Source organism: Notamacropus eugenii, chromosome 1 (assembly GCF_028372415.1).
Source record: "Notamacropus eugenii isolate mMacEug1 chromosome 1, mMacEug1.pri_v2, whole genome shotgun sequence".
NCBI classification, from domain to species: Eukaryota; Metazoa; Chordata; class Mammalia; order Diprotodontia; family Macropodidae; genus Notamacropus; species Notamacropus eugenii.
In genome coordinates, this window is record NC_092872.1 from 108691717 (window position 1) to 108713473 (window position 21757).

The 21757-nt window shown below is 33.9% G+C and overlaps 1 protein-coding gene and 1 long non-coding RNA gene across 4 annotated transcripts in view; one reads left to right on the forward strand and one right to left on the reverse strand.

The window, feature by feature from the left end:
* The window catches only part of ROR2 (receptor tyrosine kinase like orphan receptor 2), a 320282-nt gene that overhangs the window by 250728 nt on the left and 47797 nt on the right, over positions 1–21757 (reverse strand). The gene's annotated exons all lie outside the window — the stretch shown is intronic.
* Positions 7165–21756, forward strand: LOC140505747 (uncharacterized). Its single transcript, XR_011967645.1, has 3 exons — positions 7165–7696; positions 10596–10651; positions 13854–21756. It is a non-coding gene; the product is annotated as an uncharacterized lncRNA (long non-coding RNA).

A 21757-nucleotide genomic window follows, 5' to 3' on the forward strand; every position in this document is an offset into this window, starting at 1 on the left:
TCCCCAATTGTTGGGCACTGACACAATTTCCAATTCTTTGCCACAATAAAGAGTTGCTCTAAATATTTTTGTACATGTGAGTCCTCCTCCCTTTTTTACGATCTCTTTGGGATGCAGACCTTGTTTTCGTATTGCTGGATTAAAGGGTGTGCAGAGTTTCATAGCCCTTTGGGCATAGTACTTCAGAATGTTCTCTAGAATGGATGGATCAGATTACAACTCCACCCACAATGCATTAGTGTTCCAATTTAGGATGAAAATTTTTTAAAGGAGAAGATAAATGAGTTACAGGATTAAATAATCATTTTTTTAAAAAAAAAGACAGTAGTAGTAGGGAATGTCAATTAATACGTGCTTAAACCTAGGTAAATCTAACCACAATATAAACAAGAATGTTAAGGAGATGAGTAAAATTTTAGAAAAGTTATGAATGATAGACCTATGGAGGATCCTGAATGGGAATAGAAAAGAATACACCTATATCTCTATTGTACATGATGCCTTCATAAAAATTGACCATGGATTAAGGGATTAAAACTTCACAAACAAAAACAGAAAAACTATATTAAAACAACTCTTTTCTTTACAAAGTGAAATAAAAATTAAATTGAATATAGATTCTTTGAACTGAAAATTCTCTAATTGAACTGAAAACTGAAAATCTCTGATTGAAAATTAAATGAAAACTAAATAACTCCTAAAATATGACTAGGTCAAAAGAAAAAAATCATATAAACTAATGATCTGGTTAAAATGTGATTGGTTTGGTCCTTTAGTAGAGCTTTTCCTTTTTATTTCTCCTCCTGTTTTTTCTCCTCAACTCTCTTGAGATACCTAGTCTATAACCAGTAGCCACCAGATATTCTGGTAAAGAGGAATATTAGTTTTACATTTCTCCACTTAGGATGACTCTAGATTTGTGAAGGAAATTTGTGTTTGGCAAGAAGTGAGGTGGGTTTCAATGGTGTCTTCTACTTCCAAAATTTTCTAGTGCACATAATCACATAAGCTCTTGTTTACCTTGGAGAACTTTCAAGTGGAACACCTAGTCATCTATTAAAAAAAAAGCAGTAAGTAAGTAAGCACAGAAAGGAAGCTTACAAAGGTGGGGAAGATTAATGAAGTCTCATTCCTAAAAGAGTTCTCCCATATATTCTGTGGCATTGAGCAAGGACTTACTTCCACTGACCTTTTTGATTAGACTTTCAGTGGGAGATAAGATGGAAAAAAGAGATTCTTTCTTTCTGCCTTCACAACCTTGGAACCCTGGCTAGGCTGGAGATTACATTGGAGATTACAGAGATGAAAATCTTTCTTTACTGGTTAATATAAATTTATAGCATTATAAATTTATGAGACTAAAAATTTTAACTGAAATATCTTTACTGTAAACTTCCATATTACAAAGTAAAGGTTTTTGCAAATGCTAAAATATCTTAGTGGAATTTTAAAGTTTTGTTTCTAGGATTAAGATTAAAAGGACATGCCTTCCTCCCCTTGCTGGATAATGATAAACATATTCCAGTAGACGAAGGTTTCAAATAATAGAAAACAAGAAGAATTTTAGCCAGTTTGAAATGATTTAACAGAATTTAATTGTTTAGGTAAATTAGTAGCTAAGTCACTAAATTAAAACAGACTGTAATTTAAGAAGTAAAATTTGAGCTGTTGATATTTTATAGGAAATCTAAACAGGAGAGATTCAATGAAATGTACATTACAACATGGTTAAGAAATAGGATGCAATGGATTTAAGAAATTAGTGAAGATAAAGCAAAGTGAGGAATCATATTGCAAAAAGATAATTAAGTTTGGATATTTTTAGGCTTTAATCAAAGTCCACCAGAAAGAAAAAAAACCCTGCAAGAGAGATGTTTAAGCAAATAGAGATGTAAGAAGAATGGCAAAATGGCAGGAATATTAAAGAAAGATGGAGTCCTTTGTACTGAAAATATGAATGGAGAGTTTAAAAGTAAAGGGTCAGGAGTTTTAGAAAGAGGTTTGATAAGACAAACTTAAGAAAGTTTTTGGAGAAGTCCAGGTTATCAATTTCTAAGAGAAAGTATTCTATTAAGTGATAACATTTAAGTATCATATCCGAAAATTCTGTATTTGAAGGATCCTCAGAGGGATGTCCTAATACTAGTTCTTACACAAAACAGACTGATTCTGTTGCTTTCTCATAATTTGCTACTCCATTTGATTAGAAAATGTTTACAACTTTATTTATCCCCCCTTTTGACAACATTATCCCTATATCACCCTGAAATAATAAAGTACTTCAAGGACCTAGTCTTACACAGAAATAAGTAACTATTAGCAAATAGATGGCAAGCCCAAAAATCTATTTACTTAATGGGTTAGGATATGGAATTGACTGTAAATTCCAGATTGAAAATAATAAGATCTTTGATACTTGTATTCTGCTATATTAACTCATTTTTACAATTGATTACTATTAATCTATTAGTTATTAGATTTAGCATTTTAACAACAAAACTTCTACTGTCCAGTCGACCACATTATTTTTGTTATTTGGTCATTTCAGCTGTATCTGACTCTTTGTGACCCCATTTGGTTTGGTATGATTTTTTTGGCAAAGATACTAGGCTGATTTGCCATTTCCTTCTTTAGCTTATTTCACAGATAAGGAACTGAGGAAAATAGGGTTTAAGTAACTTGCCAAGAGTCACAGAGCTAATAAGTGTCTGAGGTCAGATTTGAACCCAGAAGAATGAGTCTTCCTGACTTCAGAGCCAGCACTCTATCTACTGTGCCATCTAACTACCCTGCCCTGATTATAGAAATTTGCTATGAAAAGAAAAAAGAGAGACATGGTTATGATGATCTCAAGCCTCTCCTTGCAAGGGCACAGAATGACCTGACATAAGCCATAACAGGGGAAAAACTCCCTTAGTTTGATTCCAGGCATGAGTCATATCTGATGGCCAGTTATGTGGCAAAGTTGCACATTTATTCAAAGAATATCAAAAGCCAATTTCAAAATTAACTAGTTGGGAAAATTTCCTGTCAGAAAGAAAATAGCACAATAGGGAAACTAAGTCAAGAAGAGCCTACCTTTGCCTATACCAAGGTTGTCTTCTCAGCTTTTCCTTGGCACAGACAACCACCTGCAGCAGTTTCCAGACTGCTCTCCCTTTGGGCAACACATGGTGTTTTCCCTTGAATGGTGTCATATTGGCTTGCTGACAATTCAGACAATCGCACCTGAAATCAAAGCTTAGAGCATTATCAAATTAGAATCCCTGGAGATTTTAGCTCAAATAACAAAATTTCAGTAGTCCCAACTTGGGGCTGTTGTTATTATTTTCCTCATATTGTGACAACAATAACAATGAGTACAGAGAAGAAAGAATAAATTTTTTACCCTTTATTTATAATTTGAGAATAATTATGCTCTGGTTTTTCACCAATACAGCGCAATATATGAAAGTTGACTTCAAATCCCATAAAAAAATGCTGACTATAGTAAGCTTTCAATTGGTATTGCATATTCACCTCTGAAGTAAAACTGAAATCTTTGGACCTAAAGTTACTGAGGTGGCTAAAGATGTAACTTTAATAGACTATTAACAGCTATAATTTCATAATTTTCATAAGTGATAGCCAAATAATTTTAAATAAACACCCAACTACAAGCAAACCTGAAAATTTCCCCACTGTGGCTAGAGGTCCCAGTTACACAAATTGCTGGAATAGAAAACCCCAAAGAACTTCACTAATAAGGATAATTTAAAGAAGACTTTCTATCCCAACAATAAGTTATTATCATTACCAGTTTTAAAGGAAAATATACCCCACTAAATATTTGTGAAGTATTTTGATCATATTCTTTTAAAAGTTCAATTCATAATCTAACAGCAGTCATATTAAAATGGGAAATACTTCTCTAACAGCATTTCTAATACAATAGTTTCCCAAATTTCACAATATAAGAAAAATTTTTGAAACACAATAACGTACATGATGCCATGTACTTAAAACAGTAAATAAAACTCATAACCAGATAGGTGAAATTAATTCATGGAATGCATTTCCAAATCATCCTACATAGAAAATCATTCATTTTATTACTTTTGGCATTCAATACCAATATAGAATACTTATATTTATTAACATATAGATAGTGCTCAAGTGAGCCAAGCACTGTGCTAAGTGCTTTACAATTATGTGATACTCAGAACAACTCTTGGAGGTGGGTATAGCCTTTAAGATTAGGAAACTGAGGTAAACAAAAGTGAAGTAACTTGCTTACGGTCATATGACTAATAAATTTCTGAGACTGGATTTCAATTCAGTTTTTCCTAATCTGTGCATTTTCCAACATACTGTTTTAAGATCAAATAGCAAATGTTATTTCTATTAGGTTCTTATTTACTACAATTTTCCTAACGAGCACACATCTCATGGTAAATCAGACCACATAATTTAGTTTCAGGACAAAACTCCAAGCAAACCAGTTTGGGGTTTTTTTTTTAACTCAGATGTTAATATTTAGAACCTCAGTTTTCCCAAGGAAAATTTCCTGCCAGCATTTTAAATTTCAGGGTCCACTATTTTTCAGTTAGCTTAAGTTTAAAAAAATAATATTGTGGTGGTATTTTTCCCCTTTTTTAAAATCACCTAATGAGGCAAATGAATTCCTTTGGTTTTCTTAATTTAATCCCAACCAATACTTTAAGAGGGTGGATAAAATGTACATTTTGTCCTCTCTCTGCTTTCTCCAAGGCATTTATTATTGTCCACAGTTTTTAACCCTAGGAAAACTGTCAGTCTTACATTCCCATCCCCTTACTTTGGTTCTTGGCCTTACTTTGGTTCTTGGGAGACCCTCAGGGTTGGGACTTGACCTTTTAAGAATAGTGTTAGCATATTCACCCAAATAACTTTAAGCTCCAAATTTTTGTATTTTCTATATCAAAAAGAATATCCAAACATGTTTCTTCTCTCCATGGAATTAAAAAAAAAATCCATGTCTCTCAAACCTCATTCCAAAATTCCATAGCACTTTCATTTCAAACCTTCCATTGACACTGTTTCAGTACTCCAACTTTTTTTAAACTTTCTACCTATTCTTCTCTCATCCCTGCTTGCTTAAACTGACTTTCTTCTTTTCTTTTTATATTCCTTAAGAAAACTTTGATTAAAGCCCTTTTTATTTCCATATTCTGATCTGACACTTCCGTCTTACTTTCTTCTATTCTATTATTTCCTGTATTCTTAATTGCCAATCATATCCCAAACTATCTATTGAACTTATCTTCACTCCACTGAATTTTTCCTTTACAATTTAGCACAAGTTTAGATTCCACAAAAACCAATTAATCACAACATTGTTGCCTTCAGAGTTCTTTAAAACTTACAAATGCATGGTCTATCCTAATACTTTTGGATGATTTTGCTTCTAGCTTGCCAAAACAATTAAGTTCTGTTATATCATCCAGAGAAGAAATACAGTGGCAACACAAAACACTCTTCAGATTAAATTTTACTTACTTTGAAGTTGCTCCCTAATTCAAACAAGCTTCTGTCTTTCCATGGTCAAGAAAAATTGAATAACGGCAAATTCTTAAAATCTAAACTGCACACTGCAAATTCATTTTTTTCTTCTTTTGTGACATTCACAGACACTACTTTCAAACTAGCTTGAATTCCCTTGAATCACTGAAATCACTTTCTGTCTTGCCCTAAAATAATCCATGAGTTATTGTCCAGTGGAGGACCCACAGTGTCAGTATTTTGGAATCCTGAGCACCCCAAACCTCAACATTATGTTTCCCTGACCTTAACAAAACTGCAAAGCTACTATGTGCAACTTGCTTTTCCTTTCAAATATACAAAAAATTTATCAAGTAAATTTTTTCTTCCCTCCCAACCCCCCCACCCTAGAGATGGCTATCATTAGACTCAGATAAGTATATATGTAAATGTATATATGTAAATTATTCTATGCATACTTCTCTTTATCAGTTCTTTTTCTGGATGCTGGTAGTATCTTTCCTACTATGCCCTTTATAGTTAATTTGGCTCTTCATAATAGACTATAACTTATTTGCTCAAAGTAATTTTTGAAACAATGTTGCTGTTACTGTATACAGTGTTCTCTTGGTTCTGCTTATTTTGGTCTTCATCATTTCATGTAAGTCTTTCCATGTTTTTCTAAAATTCTTGAGCTCATTTCTTGCAACACAGAGTATTCTATGACAATTATATACTACAACTTTTCATACCCAATTAATGGACATTCCTTAAATTTCCAATTCTTTGTTATCACAAAGAGAGCTGCTATAAACATTTTAGAAAATATAGGTTCTTTTCCTTCGTCTTTAATCATTTTTGGAAATGGACTAAGTAAGTGGTATTACTGGGCCAAAGATATACCTAGTTTAATAACTCTTTGGGCATGATTCCAAATTGCTCTCCAAAATAGCTGGATCAGTTCACAATTCCAACAAAAATGAATAGTGTCCCAATTTTTCCACATCTTCTCCAGTATTTGTCACTTTCCCCTTCTATCATTTTAGCCAGTTTGGTAGGTATAAAATGACAAATCAAGATTGTTTTAGTCTGCATTTCTCTAATCAATTATAATTTAGAGCATTTTTACATGACTATAAATTGTTTTAATTTCTTCATTGGAAAACTGCCTGTTCATATTCTTGACAATTTAACAAATGGGGAAAATGCCATAAATTCTTAGAGGAGGAAAAAGATTAACTTTCCTCTTATCTTTACTATCTCTTGTCTGTATCTCTGACTTGGCCAGAATTAGAAAAGTAAATAGAGAGATTTTCTTTCTGAAGACTACTATTTTCACTTTTTTTCAATATTTTTTTCCCTTTGGCAAGTCAGAGCACAGGAAAAAGTTAGTTTGATTTACTGAGAAATAAAAGCACTTGCTGGTAAAGTTTTTTCTTCTTATCTCCCATGAAAAGTTTAATCAAAAAATTCATTAAAGTAAGTATCTGACATATTTTCCACACCTGGGAGAGATTTTTTGAAACTCCACCTTTCATAAGAGTGATTTTTATATTATGCCTCAGTCAAGATATTATTAGAGTTCTATGGTTAGCTCTATCTAAACCTTCCGAATGGTAAATTTCACCTGTTCTTAGGCCAAACTTTGGTAAGGAGGAGGAGGAATGTTCACTGGCTTACTAGAGCTGGCACTCATGGCACCCTCATGAGGGACAACTCAACTCTAAGGAGGTCTGTCTGGTTGTGGTTTGGGAGGATGTGAAGATCCAAGGATAGAAAATCCTTCACCAAGGAATTTAGAATAATCACATTTTGTAATTTTTCTCACATCGGTGAATTCATGACAGTTTACTCAAAAACCCAGAAAAACCACTGGTTACTATAAGCTCCCATACTAACAGATATCTATATTGCCTACTGATTCCTAAGGTTAAAGAAAATCTGTAAATCTAAAGTCTATTTTTACTATTGGCTCAAAGGTGTAACACTTCAGTACATACTATTTATTAAGAGGGACAATTTCATAATTTTCATAAGTACTAGCTAAACCATCTATCAGACAACTCACTCTTACTCTAAGCAAATTTGTTAAGTTCTTTAGAATTTCAGCAGCTTCTCTCATAGAGTTCAAAAGATCTTATGACCCTGCCCAAACAGAAAATCCCAAGGAGCCTCACAGATAAGGATAAGCTTAGAGGTCTGTAAGTAATTCCCCATCCCTACTCCCCAAGCATTATTATTATTTTTATCATCTATCTTAAGGCAAAATATGCCTAATTAAATATTTAACAGTTTTCAGTTTATCATGTTAAGTGATTTGCCCAGGGTCACAAAGCTAGAAAATGTCTGATGCCAAATTTGAACTTATCTCCTTCTGACTCCAGGCTGTCCCATGTCACATAGAGCCTCAGCTAATGATGAAGTGGCCAAGTTACTTTATTCTTTATGTTTGAAAATGTTGCTTCCCTTGTATGTTATGTTCCCTGAGGGTGGGGACTGTTTTACCCTTTATCTTTGTTTAACAAACCCTTTCACCTGGAAGATATATATGCAACACCAGCTTGAATAGCCATTCTCACAGAGTATCTCTAAGAGAAAACAGAATCTCGCTAAGAGTTTAACTGCCATCTGGGGATAGCTAACTGTCATGAGAGGGAGAGTTCCAGAAAGGATTAAGATTAAGAATTTCCTAGGAGAATTAGTGACTTAACTGTCATCTTTGCAAAAAACTGAAGAAATATATTGAAAGAATCAACTTGAACTCATGCTGCGGAGAAGATACCCTGAGAGGAATTCTTGAGAGATTTTGAATCACAGACTGAAAAAGCTATTTTGATTCTCCACAGAGGAGTGAACAATTGCTAGTTAGAGGTCACTTGGTCTGTGATCTCTTTTAAACCACTGGTAGACTGTTGAAATATTTAAATGGATCTTTGCATTTTTAGTTACACAGCTAAAAAGTGATTTTTTTTTTTAGCTCATAGAACAAAAGTTTCATATTGAATGAGTTAAAATTTATGAGGTGGAGGCTCAAAGTCAATCAATTAATTAAAGTGTATGAATGTGTATTAGTTAAAAGGAATCAGAACATACTAAACTCCTTTAGAACGTGAGATGAGAATAAATGAGCAGACAATTTAGCTCTCAAATTTATATATAGTATTTGTTGAAATCTATTCATTAATTGATACAAAGTTTCACAAAAATGCACTTGTTTTGCAGTAACCAGAACACACAATCAATGGACTTCGTAATTCTACTAGGTCCTTTCTTTGCACTAACAACACTGCAACAATGCCAAAATCTCAAGAATTTACAAAGGCAGAAAGTACCGGCCTCACAAAATGACCACACAGATAGGCTAACCATATTCTAAATACATACATACACACACATATACACATACGTGTATGTGCATGTGTACATGCATTCATATACATACATGTATACTTGAGGCAGAACAGTGAATAGAGGGATGAAAATGGCTTCTAGAAGACTTGAGTTCAAATGGGACCTCAGACAACTACTAGTTAAGTGACTCTGGGAAAGTTACTTAATCTCTAGCTATCTCAGTTTCTGCCATCATTTGTAAAATGGGGGTTAGAATATGACTTTACTAGGTGGTTGTGACTAAATGAGATAATTATAAACCTCTTTGGAAACCTTAAAGACTCATATAAATACTATCTATTATTATTATGTACCTACAAACCAGCATACTCACACATTTTCTACATGCTCAGAAAACAGGTGCTATGACCAAAAGTAGACTGGTTAAACCAATTTTCCTAGAAAAGGCCAAGGCCATGAAGATTGTCCTAATGCTTGAACATGACTTTAACATGACATTTTGAAATAAGAGGAGACAAGAAGAAAAAAGACTACATGATCCAGATCTAAGGTTTTTTGTTACTGCATTAAAAAAACCAAAATGTCAAGGCTAAAATATTTACACTTCTTGCTTACATATGTTGTTGTTGTGGAACCAAAAAGGACTAAGTAAACCAAGCCATGCCATGTAAAGTTTTACCTAGAAAGAGAGACATGATGCTTGAATATCTGGCTTAGTAAGTAACTGATCAGGAAGTGAATCAAATTTGAATGTGGTTTACACAGATATACTCTAACAAGTCTTACACCAAAAAGAATTTTCTTTTTTGCCGTTTAGAAAGCCCAAATGGGAATAGCTAGCCTCTGCTGCAAGTACTATAATTAAAATAATTATTGATTACCCAGGTGCTCAGACAAATTGGATGTGAGGGATATGAAACAAGGTGATAAAGAAAGAAACAAATAATAGTCTAATTCTAATGTATACGGTTTAGTCATATTGGCATTCAACAGATTTGGACTGAATTTATCACCTTCAAAGGTTACCCTATTTTAAATAATTATCTTAATAAAATGACTGTGACCTATAGGTATCTGGGTCAAGTAATCCTCTGTGAAGATCTACTTCAGGAGTGACTGGAAGTGACATTAAATTGATGATCTGCTAATTGGCAGAATTAATGATGCTGTTAATTATGTGATAGGAGGTGGTAGGTAGTTGCTTAAAAATGATATGTAATAATAGAGAAGCCTTAAATGATGGTCATTGACCCCCATAATATTAATGGCATTTTATAACTATTTGTTTTCTCACATAAAATCCAGAGTTTAAGTTCCATGATGGCAGGATAATGGCTTTCTTAAATTTTGTATTTTTCACATAGGAGTTTCTTAATAAAATTTTGAATTGAAGTTAAAAAAAATCACACCAAAATACTCTTGGCTGATGCCTATGGAAAATACCTGTAGTGATTTGTGGGAAGATATCAAGATACTAGAACAGAAAGGATCCCAGTTCCCCTACAAACACTCTAAAGTACACCATAAGGAGGAATGTGAAAGAAATTTAGAAAGCAACACCTACAGGGGCAGCTAGGTAACACTGTAGAGCACTGGCCCTGGAGTCAGTAGGACCTGAGTTCAAATGTGACCTCAGACACTTGACACACTCACTAGCTGTATAACCTTGGGCAAGTCACTTAACCCCAATTGCCTTGCCTTCCCCCTCCAAAAAAAATTATCTATAAACTTTTCCATCACTACAGGATTGCACGAAGAGACTGCTTGAACCATCTGGACGCATGGAACAGACATAGCTAAGGTAAGATGCAGAATAAAGTGCAAAGCACAGCAGGAGATGGGGCAAGACCAGAGAAGGATTATTTCACAGGGCCCATTCTCAATCGTATTAGAAGACTAGTCCAGATCAACATATGGAGGGGAAAGCAAGGGAGACATGGCCCAATGTAGCATCCAAACAACTTGAGGCAAGATCAAACAATTCCTATGGAAGATGAAATCTAGTTTTGCCCCGCCAAGTTCAAGCAGTGCCTTACTCACATAGTTCAGAAAGAAACAGAGGAACAGAGTTTGACCTAAACAATAACCCTGTCCCCAAAAAGAAACTGAGACTGGGGATATGAGCAAACAGAAATAAATCCTGAACATAATGAAAAAATAATCTTGGACTGAGAAAAACACAAGGGGTAAAACTAAAAGAAAAGAGTAAATCTGAGAGTCCAAATGGAATCTCAAAAGAATATCTTGAAATTTAAGAGAAGCATAAAAAGTTAAACATGAAAGAGAAATCATAAGGAACTTGATATGGTAAATGTTTACATTCCTAAAGAAGATAATACTTGTGATGCCTAAGAACGTTACATTATTGGGGCAGTTAAGAGGAGTACACACAGACAAAGGGCACCACGAGTTTATTTACCAAGTTTATTTACCAATTTATACAAAAAATAAAATTAAGGGGTGAGAAAGAGTGATGCACTGGGAAAAGGGAAAAGAGAAAGGGGAAAATGGGGTAAACTATCTCAAGAAAAAAGTTGCAAAAGAGCACTTACAGTGAAGGGAAAGAGAGGACGCTTGAACCTTACTTTTATTGGAACTGACTCAAAGAGGCAATAACATCCACACTCAGGTACAAAAATCTATCTAATAGGAAGGGGAACTGGAGAAGAAAAGGGAGAGGGCTGGTAGAAGGGAAGGCAGATTAAAGGAGGCAGTGGTCAGAAGTAAAACACTTTTGAGGAAAGGCAGAATGAAAGGAAAGAGAGGATAAACAAGGGCGGAAAAGGATGGAGTGAAATAGACAATAACTGTAACTGTGGATGTGAATGGCATGAACTCACCCATATAACAGAAATAGACAGTAGAGTAGATTAAAAAAAGAGAAACCTACAATACGTTTTTTACAAGAAACACACTTTGAAACAGAGATACCTAGCAATACCACTATTAGGTCTGCATCCCCAAAAGATTTACCAAAATAAAATGAACAAAAATATTTATAGCAGCTCTTTCTACTGGCTACGAATTGGAAATTGAGAAGATGCCCATCAATTGAGGAAAGGCTGAGCAAGTTGTGGTATATGATTGTAATGGAATACTCTGTTACTATAAGAAATGATGTGAAGAATGCTTTCAGAAAAACCTAGAAAGACTTACATAAGCTGATGCAAAGTAAGTCAGCAGAAGCAGGACAGTAATGTTGTATGATGATAAACTGTGAATAATTAGCTATTTCAAAAATATAATAATTTAAGACAATTCTGAAGGACTCATGAAAAATGCTATCCATACTTGCAGAGAAAGAAATAGATAATGAATGCAGATCAAAGTACACTTTTTAAACTTTACTTTTCCTGGGTTGGTTTTTTTTTTTGGTCTATTTTCTTTCACAACATGAGTAATACTGAAATATGTTTTGTAGGACTGCACATATATAACCTATGTCAAATTGTTTACCTTCTCAATGATGGGGGAAGCCAAGCAAGGGAGGGAGGGAAAGAATTTGGAACTCAAAATTTTAAAAAACAAATGTTAAAAATTTTAAATGCAATTGGAAAAAATAAAATATATTTGAAAAGTGCAAAAGAAAGAACAAATTTAGTCACAAGGACTAGAAGATCTGGAAAAAATTAGACAAGAGATACAAAAAGAAATAACTAGCAAAGAACAAATAAAAAGGAGAATTAATACCTTAGAACAGTAGGTGAATGGGTAAAGTCTGATTTTAAAAGAGAGGAAAACAAATTTGCATATAAAATGAAAAATTATAATTTATAACATATTGAAAAGGAAGTAAAGGAAATTATCTGCATTTCATCCTAACAAAAGTAACTCAGAAGACATGGATGAATGTTTACAAAAAATATAAAACACCCATAAAGGAAGAAACTGATTTAAATAAGCCAATATCAAAACTGAAATTGGCATACATGAACTCCTAAAGAAAAAAATCTGTAAGTCCAGATGTGTTTATAAGTGAATTCTATGAAACAGTCAATGATTATTCATTCCAATATTACATTAATTTTATTTTTTAAAAGAGAAAACAAAGAACTCTTTAAACTCTTTCTACAAAAAATATAGTCTTGTTCATGGGGGGAGAGATATTAAGAGGAAGAAAAATAGGGAAAGAATAACTGCAAGGAAAACAAAGTTTCTGATCCTGAAGGGGAATTATAGGAGAAAGGAAAAGAAATAGAATCTTAAGGGAATTCTTAGATTATCTTTTAAGGAATGACTGAAAAATCATAGTAAATGAATACAACAAAATATTATTGAGTCATAAGAAATTACATATTAGATAATTTCAGTAGTATGTGCTGAAGCAGAGTGAAGTGAACAGAAAAAAAACAACACAGCACCATTGTAAAGAGAAACAACTTTAAAAGACCTAAGATCTCTGATCAATGCAATGGCCAGTCATGACTCAGTAAGAACTGTGAGCAACCATGTTACCCATCTCTTGACAGAGAGAGGTTAAGGGCACCAAGTGCCAAAAGAGAAAAAAAAATTAGACATAGCAATTATGTGAAGGTGTTTTGTTTAAGTTTATTAATTACAATTGTTTTTCTTTTCCCTCTTATCTCTTGAGTTTCAATAAGGAGAAAGGAAAAGGAGTAAAAGGAAGTTTAGCAATTGTGATGCCAAAAACAAAAGGATTATTGAAACTTTTTTTAATTTCCAGAAGAGAAAAGACGTTCAGAAAGAAACAGTGACAAGCTAGACAACTTTAACAATAAATAATATGTAGGAATTTTCTATATACTCTTTATAAATGCAAGTCGAAAAACAGGAGAGATTGAGTTTCAGAGAATCCTTTAGGTGTTCTGCTGTATTCAAATGCTCCCTTAATTTTTTTTTAAATATGAAAAATATACATATAATTTTTTTAAAAAATAGAAAGTAAAATGATACTAAAATACTACCTGTAGCAATGAAACAAGAAAAACAAATCAAGGAAATAAACACAGTCAAAGAGGAAACAAAATTGCTTTCTTTTGCAGATGACATGATCAACTACCTAGACAACCGTAAAATTTCAACGAAAAAAATGAAGCAACTAACAAATTCTACAGAGTGTCAGAATATAACATCTATATGCACCATCAGCATATGTATATGTTATTCATAAAACCATGCAAGATAAAAAAATTCCATTCCAAATAATCAAAGATTTTCAGGTCATGAACTCAAGACCCAGAATGTCACACATTTTTTGACAGTCATTACGGAAATTTGTTGACTATATTTATTTAAATGTTTTTGATTTTCCTTTTTTTCCAATGAGGAATGGAGGAGCAGGAGGATGAGGGGAGATAAAGGATAGAACAAAAAAGAAAAAAAATCCACATGGCTGTCAAATCATCTCTTCTTTTTAATACAGAGAATTTTAATATAGAGAAAAGAATAGAAGAAAGGTAAGAAAGAAGACAAGGAGAGTTTTGAAAGCTACATGTTGAGCTTATTATATACTTTAAAAAGAAAAACAAGCTGTACAAAAGTGAGACCTTCAGTTTTACATACAATCCTCTTTTTTTGTTCTACTGTATTTATATAAATGTACATATGATGTTTAAACCGACAACAAAAATAAAGTCTTTTCTAAAAGATACTATATTTAACAGTTCACTCATAGAAGGCAAAAATCTAACTGACCTTGCAAAGAAAGTATATTAGATAAAATATTTCAGAATCATGGGGTACAGGGACATTCTACTACACAATTTCACATCCATAAATGTTATAACCTCCTTATCAATTTTCTTGATGTTCTGTTTCATATTTCTTCCTCAGAAAAGGTTGTAATCTTGCCAAGTTTAAAGTTTCACAATTTGAGGCATTTCATAATGAGTATAATAAAAGGTCAGTGGTTTTGGGGTTTTTTTTTTTAAGGATGGAAAAATGTGTGGGTTTTTTTACTCTTTAAAACATATTTAAATGTATCCATATATGTGTATATACATATATACTCTCATTTTCTGAAATAGATCACTTAAACTAAGTAGTCATTGTGTTCCAAAGATATCTGATTCTTATTTCTTTGTAAATGGGCCCCTCAAACTTTGTGATTTGGGGAGATAGCTTTATCCCTTGGCTCCTACTCAAAATCTTCATACTACATATTAATAATATATTCAAAATATTCAAGTATCTACTTATCTAGTTGGAAAAGCTGATTAATTTGTTCTGTATGGCAGACACTTCTCTTCTTGGAGACAAGGACATCTTATTGGTTTTCCAGATTACTCTTTTCCCAAGGGTAAGGTAAAAAGTCATGTGTCTAACCATGGCATCATTAGAGAGAAAGGAAAAGTTCACACAGAAATATATAAGATTTGAAACTTAATTGGGCATGTGGGCTGCTAAGAATGAGAGTCAATAACACTGAGCTTGTGAACTTGGGTAGCTAGAATAGCTGTGGTCCCTTAACAGTAATATGGAAGGAGGAAGAACCAAGATGCCAGAGTATCAGAAAGTAGTACAATGAGACAGACACTTCTTCCCTGCCTGTCCCCTGCTCCCCGCAAAAAAAAAAAAAAAACAAAAAAAACCTAGAAAACAGATCTAGAAAATTCTATACCAAATGCTGAGAGGAAATGCTGAAGAGATCAGAATGAGTTATTTGTCCAAAACAGGTCATTATAAGGAGGGGGACACCAAGAGAGTTTTGTAGGGGGCATGGGGACAGGTCAAGATTCCATTGTACTTGAAGCACTATAGCTTTCAGGAAAGAGCTGTGAACCAGAGCAAGAGCCCTACCATACAAAGACACAACCAGAATCACACCAGAGTACCAGCAGACTCATACCAAGGCAACACAGTGTGGGGCAATTGACACTTTAACCCCACTCTCATCTGAAGTAGTCAAACAAAGAAGGAACACACACACACATACACACACACACACACACACACAAGAGTTAAATATAGAAGTACACTTCACTCAACTGGGAAATAGGAGAAAAAGAATCTACCCTCAGAAAGAGGGGTAGATTAAGTAAGCAATTAGTCCTAAGCAAAAAACAAAAATGAAAAACCTAAGTATGTCCAAAAATATTTGTAAATCTTTTTTGAAATGACAAAGAATTGGAATCTGTGGGAAATGGGGAATGGATGAACAAGTTATAATCTGGGAAATGGAATAACCGAGTTATAATGTGTGTTTGTGTGTACTATATATATCTCCATATGTAGATAGATAGATGTGCAATATATCTGTAGATATAGAACACATATACATGCGCTTCTCTGAAATCATCTCCTTCAGCACTTCTCACAGCACAATAGTATTCCATCACACACATGGATGTGATAGAGTTCTATTAAGCTATAAGAAATAATGAGGGAGATGATTTCAGAGAAACTTGGAAAGTTCTGGATGAGTGGATTACTATTGTGCTGTAAGATATGATGAGGGAGATGGTTTCAGAAAAAGCTGGAAAGTCCTGTATGCAGAGTAAAGTGAACAGAACCAGAAAAACAATTTATATCAAGTCAACAAGATAGTAAAACAATCAACTTTGAAAACCTTAGGCATTTTTATCAGCATAAAGACTAACCACAATTCCAGAGAAGCAATAATGAAACATGATACCCATCTCCTGATAGAGAGATGAAGGGTTCAGAGTGCAAATTGACTCAAATATGTTTTGGACATAGGCAAAACATAAATTTGTTTTGCTGGACCATATGTGTGTGCATGTGAGTCTATATGTGTATACATATATGTATATATGTGCATATGTTGTGTATATATAAAATGTTTTGGATTTTATTCTGAATTGGGAGAGGGTATGTAGGATTTCAGATTTTTGTTGATTAAATAAAATTTCTTTTAAAATACTAGTAAATAAGTTTGAAAGAGAGGGGCAAAAGTTTGAGATGCTTTATGGAATAATCATTTTGAAAATGTCCAAAAGGAAGTTCTAGAGAGTTCAAAAGCTAAAGAAATCATTGGCATATAGATGGTAATTGAATCCACTGTTCAACTGAGTTCACTGAGAGAGAGTTTAGAGAGAAAAGAACTTAAGAGAAGACCTTGGGAATCTCCATAAGTTGTGGACCTGGTAAGTATGAGAATGCAGCAAAGAAGACTGAGAGGGTACAGTCAGAAGGAAAATCAAAAGAAAGCAGAATCATGAAAACATGGAGGAGAGAGAATTCAGGAGAAGTGATTAATTGTGTCAAAGACTACAGAAAGGTCAAGAAGGATGAGGATTGAAAAAAACGTCATGAGATTAGGTGTTTGAGCGATTATTGCTAACATTGGAGAGAGCAGATTAAACTGAATCATGAGGTCAGAAGCCAGGCTACAGAGGGTTTAGAAGAGAATGAGAGGAAAGGAAATGGATTCACTGGGTTTGGACTTTTCCAAGTTTACAAGAGAAAGGGAGGAAAGATATCAGACAATCGCTTTCGGGAATGGTTGGAACTAGTGAAGGATTTTTAAAGATGGAGACTTTACTAAACAAAGTCCAACAGCAAGATAGAAAAAGAAATCCCATTTAAAGTTACTGTAGACATTATAAAATATTTGGGAGTCTATTTGCCAAAACAAACCCAGGGACTATATGAACACCATTACAAAATACTTTTCTCATGAATAAAAGCAAATAAAGGAAAAACATCAGTTACTCATGGGTAGGCTGAGCTAATAGAATAAAAATGACAATTCGACCTAAATAAATTTACTTATTTAGGGCTATACCAATGAAACTACCAAAAAACTATTTTATAGAGCTAGAAAAAATATTAAAATTCATCTAGAAGAATAAAAGGTCCTGAGTATCAATGGAATTAATGAAAAGAAATGCTAGGGAAGGTGACCTAGCCATACCAAACTTTAAATTGTATTACAAAGTAGCAGTTATCAAAACCATTTGGTACTGGTTAAGAAACAGGCAATCAGTGGAATAGGTTAGGTACACAGGACACAGTAGGCAATGACTATAGCAGTCTACTGTTTGATAAACCCAACGAACCCAGCTTCTAGGATAAGAACTCACTGACAAAAACTGCTTGGAAAACTTGAAAATAGTGTGGTGGAAATCGGGCAGAGACCAACACCTAATACCGTATACTAAAATAAAGTCCAAATGAGTACAAAATCTAGTTATAAAGGCTGATACTATAAACAAACTAGGGGAACAAGGAATACTTTTTTGTCAGATTTATGGAAAATAAAGGAATTTAAGTCCAAACAAGAGATAAAGATCATTATGAAATGAAAAATAAATAATTTTGATTATATTAAATTGAAGTTTTTGCACAAACAAAGCCAATGCAATCAAGATTAGGAGGGAAGCAGAAAACTGGGAAAGAATTTTTACAACTAGTGTATCAGAGAAAGTCTTCATTTCAAATTTTCAAGAATACAAGTTATTCCCCAATTGACAAATGGCCAAAGGATATGAACAGACAGTTTTCAGAGGAAGAAATTAAATCTATCTATAGTCATAAGAAAAAATGCTCTAAATCACTATGGATTAGAGAGATGGAAATGAAAACAACTCTGAGGTACCACAATCACATCTATCAGAATGACTAACGTGACAAAACAGGACAATAACACATGTTGGAGAAGATGTGGCAGAATTGGAACACTAATTCATCGTTGGTGCAACTGTGAGCTGATCCAACCATTCTGGAGAGCAATGTGGAACTATGCCCAAAGGGCTATAAAAATGTGCATACCCTTTGACTCAGCAAGGACCGTATCCTAAAGAGATCATAAAAATGGGAAAAAGACCCACATGTACAAAAATATTTATAGAAGCTCTTTTTGTCGTGGCGAAGAACTGGAAAGCAAGGCAATGCCCATCAATTAGAGAATGGCTAAACAAGCTGTGGTATATGAATGTAATGGAATACTATTGTCTTGTAAGACATGAGGAATGGGCTGACTTTCAGACAAACTTGGAAAGATCTATCTGAACTGGTGCTGAGTGAAGTGAGCAGAACCAGGACAACACTATATACAATAAGAGCCAAAGTGTTCAAACACCATTTCTGATAGACTTAGCCCTTTACAGCAATGCAAGGACCTAAAATATTCCCAAAGGATTCACAATGTAAAATGCCATTCACATCTAGAGAGAAAACTATAGAGCTGGAGCACAGAATGAAGCAGACTATTTTCTCTTTTGTTATGTTTTATTTTCATTTTTCTCATTCATTTTAATTCTTCTGTACAACATGACTAATGTGAAAATGTGTTTAATAGGAATGCATGTGTAGAGATCATATAGGATTGCACGTCATCTTGGGGGGGGCAAGGAGGAAGGGAGAAATTTCAAAACTCATAAAAATGATTGTTGAAAACAAATAAAATTAATTTTTTAAAAAACAAAAAGAAGATGGGGGAGACTTTGAAACCACCAGTATATGGGGAGAGACTAAAGATTAGGGGAAAAGTAGGCACAATAGAATCAATCTAATAGGAAAGACTGGAGAGGACATGCATGGAGGGTTTGACTTTGAAAAAGAGAATGGGCACATTGTTAGACAGAAAGTGTTGTGAAGAATATAATAGGGGATGAGGTAAGAGGAGGAAGCAGAGAGAAAAAGGAATTCTCACTGAAAAACCTCAAATTTTTTTTTCAGTGAAGAATGAAGTGAGATACAAATAATAAAGACTTGTTCACTTCCCCTGTCTCCATAGTTGCAAAAAAAAAAGATCCACAAGATAAAAACATTTTCAGACATTTATCTTAATCAGTTTTAAATGACTAAGAGTATTTTTCAACTGGAATTACAGATGATTAAATAAAACAATGTTCTGTCAAAACTGCATTTTTTTCTCATTACTTTATCTAAACACCAGGATAAAGAACTGTTCTTTCTAGTCTTATTCCTTAATCAGTCCTGACATGCTTCTACTTTTCACTTGCACAGGGCAAAGCAAAAATAGCTGTATTCTATTACACATTATTTCTTTCCTCTCCCTTTTCTTCTAACAGTTAATAATTGTAGCTAATATTTATATAGCATTCTCTATATTGCAGGCATTATGCTAAGGCTTTACAATTATCTCATTCTATCCTTACAACAAATCTAGGAGGTAGATGCTACTATTACCCCATTTTAAAAATAAGGAAACTGAGGTAAATAGTTTTTTTTTTTTTATGTGGCTTGCCAAGGGTCACACAACTAGTAAATGTCCAAGAATAGATCTGAACTCAGGTCTTCCTAAATCAAGGCCCTGAATTCTATCTACTGCACCACTTAGCTGCTCATTTCAAGAAAATGGTTTAATAAAAGGAAAAGAATACAGTACAACACAACTACATGAAGACTAGATTGGGTTTTTAGGATAGGACGGTTGAGAGGAATGAGAATAAGGAATTGGGTGGAGTGGGAGGAGAATAGGATTTATCACTGGGAAGTGCAGGGTATAACAAAATATTAAACACACACAAACTTGGTTTAAGTGACTAATACGTCCAAGAATGTTTGAGGAAACACCATGTTCTAGTAGAAGAGCAGTCTTTTGGAGCCAATGATCTGTTTGGATTCCAGCTCTGCTACCTTTGGGAAACTCACTTCATTCCTCTAGGGGTTCAGTTTGTTCATCTGTAAATTAAGGGTTTAGGACAAGACCTATAAGATGCCTTGTAAGTCTTATTTTATCATCATTCAAATATTTGTTAAGCATCAAATATCATTGATAACTCAGTAGATTGGAATGAAGACATTGATAAGATACCCCAAGGTCCATCGAAGGCCTGTAAGAACTCACTTATGGCACCTCCATTGATTTCTAAATATGACATAAAACAAAGTTGACTTAGCATAGTTTCAAATATGAGGTAATATTTAATCTTCCTCTCCTTCCCTCCCATTCCCTGACAAAATAAACCCTATATTCACTATTTTGGTAAGGTTTCTACTTCTGCTCTAGAAGCTATTTCTTTTTAGAAAAGAAATTTCTTTTTTGTTATTGTTTTGACTTTTCTTTCATTTCATCTACCCATTCTTAGAGTTCAAGTGGAAAATCCTTTTTTTTAAGGTTCTAAATATTATTAGCACAGAGTTATTTATTTTTTCTGGTATTTTATCTTGGGATTGTTTTGACTAACACAATTTCTTCACTGGAGTAACAGTAGAGAATTTTTTTTGTTTCTTTGTTTTGCTTGTGTTTAGAGCTGTAGTTCTTAGACTACGACCTTGTGTTAGTACAAGCATCTGTTCATTTCTGTACTGTTGGATGCAGATACTCAGCCAAGTTCTCATCTCCTACTACAGTATATGAGCTGGGCAATGTTATACTGGCACTAGGTCCTGCCTCCAATATAACTGGAAAGCTACTATTCTGTAGTACCTAAGTGGAATGCTACCTGCCTTCTTCCACAGCCCTAGCCTTGGATACAGTTCTGACCTGAGATCAGGAGTTAGAAACAACGTTATTGCTCATAACCACAGTTACCTTTATTTAACTCTTGGGACTTCCTCTGAACCTAGTCACGTTGATCTTTTCTCAGCTTTAGATATTAGGTTCTAGAGTTACACACCAAGTTCTTACTGGTCTTGTTGCCTGTAACAGAACTATAACGTTTCTGGGCATGTTATTTCTTTATGTTTCTGCTATCAAAATGGAACCAATTAGAGGATGCCAATTATTTCAGGCTAATTTCTCAGGGTATCCCCCATTCTTCTGGTTGTTCTGGTTTTGGCCTTATTTCCATACACCACCACTATGGTAATAGGGGAACTCAATAGTGTTTTAATTTTGTGTTATAGTTCCAAATGGTGCTTTTCATAGGTGTTCAGCAGAGGAGGATTTATCTAGAGCTTTCCATGCTGCTATATTTTCATAAGTCCTGAAATATTTTGTTTTTGATTTATATTGTTTTTAAATTCCTTACTGAAAAATCATTTTTCTATTCATGAGCACTACTTATATGCCAAT